Below are 4,858 nucleotides of genomic sequence, written 5' to 3'. Positions count from 1 at the left end.
TTAAATTCAATTCACAGTTCTACTCACAAGTTTTTGGTACACCTATAGGATCTCCTATTTCACCTGCCTTTGCTGAACTCTCTCTACAACAACACCTCAAAAAAGAAAACGTTTGTAAGTACTCCCATGTTGATTTTTCCTTTTATTACAGATATATTGATGATATCATTACTTGTATCCTTGCAAATAACTTTGATCTTCTTTTAAAACTCAACTTTTTTCAAGAACATCTCACTTTCACTTTTGAAAAGGAACAAAATGATTCAATTAGATTTTTAGACGTTAGTATCATTAAAACTCGAGAAAATGAAATTAAAATACTATCAAAGGCTACGTGGCGTGGCAGATATCTTAATTTTCGATCCTACTACTTAACTAGCATGAAAATTGGTTCTTTAATTGCACAGGCTGATTGCACAGGAAAGATTACAGTAACAGATAAATAGACTTAGTTAGTAAAAGTTTCGAGGACTAGTCTCAGGACTGAAACTTACTCTCCTATTAACTCCGATATATTGAAAATTAGTTTCAAACAAATTACGCAAAAAAAAATCACAACCTTAAAAAATGTCAGAGATAACGCAGTTGTATCAATCTGTATTATTCTCTACGTAACGTAGGATTGCACAACGTGTATGCAATTTTAGATTTGCAATTCATTTCTAGAATTTATTATGGTCAAAATTAATTAATTAAACACATTGATCTACTTACCAGCAAAATACGCAAATATTGCCACTAAAAGTATTGCTAAAAATTTCATCTTATGTATATAAACACAATATTACCAATTATATTTTGTAAACTGTTGCTTTTATACTCTGCAAAACACAAATACAACAAAACATATGTTTTTTGTATTTAAGTGGCTTTCCAATAAATCACAAATAATAAGCAAGTTTTATAGGTTTTTTTTATGTAATTGTAAATTTCAGTAATTGGTAATAAAGTAAACAAGTAAACACTTAAACAAATGTAAACACCGCTTTATGATTCATTGTTGAAGACGTGGAAAGGTTTTATTTATTGGCACAATTATTCCAAATTAAAAATGACGCATTTAAAATAATTTAAATATTTTTTTTTTCAAATATTGCGATTCAATTAATTGCGATTAAACTCAAACATTTTCAATAATATTCAAAATATACATTTTAGATGGTATTATATCTTTATCTCTCGAATATCATTCTTCAATTAATTGTCACAACAAAATTATTAGGTTTAAGGTCTTAATGCGTCTGCTACTTATTAATTTGTTATATTTTACTAATATTGTACTTTATTTCAGCAATACATTTAAATATTCAAGTTCAAATCAAAACATGATAAAAAGATTTTAACATCTTAATATTTTTATAGCGGTGGTAATTTATAATATTCTATTAATTTCTATCATTTTTTTTCTAAAAATATTAAATATTTTGATTTCATTTCGACTAATTTTGACAATTCTTATTTAAATGTATTAATAACATAATCTAATTTCAAAATTACAAATTTGAAAAAAAAATTTTTTTTCTTAATATTATGTTCAATGTGCACATACATTATATGAGTAATACTTGCATTAAGTATGTTCCTCTTTTGCACGTCAAATATTAGAATAAAGTATAATAGATTGGTTATGATATTAGAATAGAAAAAATGCAAGAACAAACTTTTCAAAATTTATTAGATTCGGCTATTATTATTTTTTATATAACACAATAACAAAGTTCTCCATAATCACAATAACCTCCAGCATAATTTGTGCAGCACAATATCTTTGGCAATTGCGAGTTGCCTCCCAAATTGGCGCTCTGGAGGGACACACATTGTACTGGAGCTATGAAACCACCTGCTGATGCATGGTCTAAAAAATGATAATAATATAGTAATAGAATGTTGTTTGGTAGACTTGTAATTTTTCTTTAATTTGACACTCCCCCTGAATGTAAAAAATGCCCTCTTGTAGGGCCTGGGCTGAGCAGTGAATGATTTTATACAAGTTGTCCAAACATTTTCAAATTGAAAATGAAATTGAGGAATCTATTAAAACTTGCAAAGATCATGGCCCACAGATTTTGATAAAAAATTATGAAAAAAAATTGAAAGAAAAATGGTAAAACCAATTTTCAAAAAAAAAAATTAAGAAAAAAATTTGGGAATATATATTTTTTTAACTTAGATACAGGACCATTAATAATAATTCATGATTTAGAGGAACATGATGACAAAAAAACTAGAAAAAAATTCTTGGAAAAATCATGAAAAGTCAATAAGTTTTGGAAAAAATGTCTTCAAAATTTTTTGAAAAAAATAGAGGAAACAATTATTAAAAAAAATAGAGAAAATGTTTGAGAAAACATTTTGATTGTGGCCCAGGACGATTAGAGATTCAATTATACTATTTGGGTTTGAAGATTGATCTTTTACCATAAAATTCTAAAAATTATATTTTTAACCTGAGGGTTTAAAATTTTATTTGTATTTCACAAAATTGATTTTTTTGGGTGCAATAACTCGAGAACAAATTAAAGAGTAAAAATACTTACCAGCAAACAGCGCTAAGAAGACCAATAGAACAATTGATAAAACTTTCATTTTTAACGCTTAGTTTTGTTTCTAGATCAAAACTAAATGTTTCAGTCGCTTTATGTTTTTATATAGTGCGAAATGCTCTGACATAATTTGTTTATTATTTAAGTATTTGAATAAAGTCACGAATTCCCGAGAAAACTAGTTATATCATAAATTTATTTAAGATCATTGTTTGTGAGTTGTTAAATAACATTGTTTTTTGTTACTAAATTTAGTTTTAAATTGCTTTGTTTTAAATTAGATTTATTTTATCAATTGCAAACGATGTCTTTGGGAGCGAATTTATTTAAAACTTCAGAAGACTACTGAACTGAGATAAAACCAATAATTAAATCAACAGCATTCATTTTTGGCTAGCAGAGTAAATGCATTAGGATACCTTGGTATCAAAAGATGTGGTTTCGTAAGCGTAAGATGTAAAAGTGTACTAAAATGTAATATAAGCAAACTACTAAATTCCATCATAAAGCTTGATGTCAAAGAGAGGCCTCTCTTAAGGTAGCAGACCAAATTAGCATTATCGATCCGGACCTGTTGTATTATTTAGTACTTATTTTGTACTAATTTGTACCACAAAAGAAATGAACCACGTGCTGTTTAAAAAAAGAACGTTGATTGCAATTGCGTGAGCGTTTACAGGTCACCTTAATATCGAAGACTAGATAGTTCTAAAAATTCTATTCCCAAGTGCTTTATCAGGATCGACGTCGCCACTTTATAAAAAATATTTTATAAAAAATATTTTATTTAAGGGCAATTGGACAATTGATACTATGTAGAAATATTAAAGATGCTTTTATTGCGTTGTCTGAAACAGATGGAAATTTAGAAAGCGGAACTGAGACCGCTTGCGATGAGCAAAAAACAAAACTATTAAAATTATTTACTAACACTGATTTTGAAAACATTGAAAATTTAGAAATTGATGAACAATGCACAGAAGAAAATGTGCTCTTAGATAATGAATGGAGCACTTGGGGTAGATCCATCTTTTCGAATGTCAAATTAATAGCTGAGGCTAATTTGGGTAATAGAGTAAATGCATATTACTGTTCTGAATTGGTCGAACGACTGTTAAAAGATGTAAAACTGTTTTCTCTCAGAGATGAGATTGATTATGGTCGTGCACCGGCTTCAAGTGCTCCTGTAAAAGGAGAATTTATTAAATTAAAGTTATTTAAAAAAATTAAAATAATTAATTAAAAAAATTGCATATGCACATTGATGCTTTTTTGCAGGAGCACGTGAAATATTTTATCGGTACAATTGTGGACGCTAAATTTATCGACGAACCCATACTAGCCCCAATTGAAGATAACTTTGTGCAATGCAGAAAAAAGGACAAAATGAAAAACACATGCCAAATTTGTCAAAATTATGTTCGCCTCAATTCTAAGTGCTCTATTATTCTGAACGACTTTTAAGGCATGTTTGAAGAATCTCATGTGTGTATTGGATGCACAACTACAAAATCGACAACCACAAAAATTATGATGGGAAACTTGCATCAACTACACCAAGAAAATTTTTATTAAACCGTATAATAACAATTTATATGAATTAATAGGAATTGTATCATAGTAAAGTGTTAGTAGAAGCGCAATGGCCATTATACTGGCATATGTTTAAGAGGCACCAGCTGGCTGTAGTATGATGACTTAAACAAAAAAGAGATAAAAATTAAAAACAATGTGAAGATAACTTCATTAATAATATTTTCAAAAAGCAACAAACTAATTAAAAATATTTTTGAAATAAATAATTTTTTATCATTTGCTTTATAATGTATTTTTGACATATATATTCAGAGCGTCTTATGCTTATGGTGCATTAGTTTCACTTGATTTTGCTCGTTGAATTTTTCTCAGTATTTTTTTAAAATGACTCAACATGGGCGTAGATAAAAATTTGGGGTTGATTAATGAAGAAAGGGCAGAGGTACAAAATCTAAAAATCTCTATTTAAAAACTAGATATTATATTGTTTTTAAATAGAAATAAAAAATCTATTCAATCTATTCTGAAAATTTAAATTTGCCTTCAATGCTCGCCACATATTACTTACATGTTCGTCATTTCAGTAGCATGCTTAGAACGAAATAGACTTGTCTCAATTTTTATTGATACATCACCTACACTTTGATATATAATGCATATTTATTTTCATAATATCGGAACAAGTATCAACCAAAGAAGAAGTACAAAGAACATTGACTTAGTGGTATACAATTTCCATCCCAGCCTCGAACATATCGGTTTCACATTGGCAAACATTT

Source organism: Ctenocephalides felis, unplaced genomic scaffold (genome assembly GCF_003426905.1).
Source record: "Ctenocephalides felis isolate EL2017-DRISC unplaced genomic scaffold, ASM342690v1 CF-g0.4_SCAFFOLD_03571, whole genome shotgun sequence".
Lineage (NCBI taxonomy): Eukaryota > Metazoa > Arthropoda > Insecta > Siphonaptera > Pulicidae > Ctenocephalides > Ctenocephalides felis.
This window is presented reverse-complemented; position numbering follows the sequence as displayed.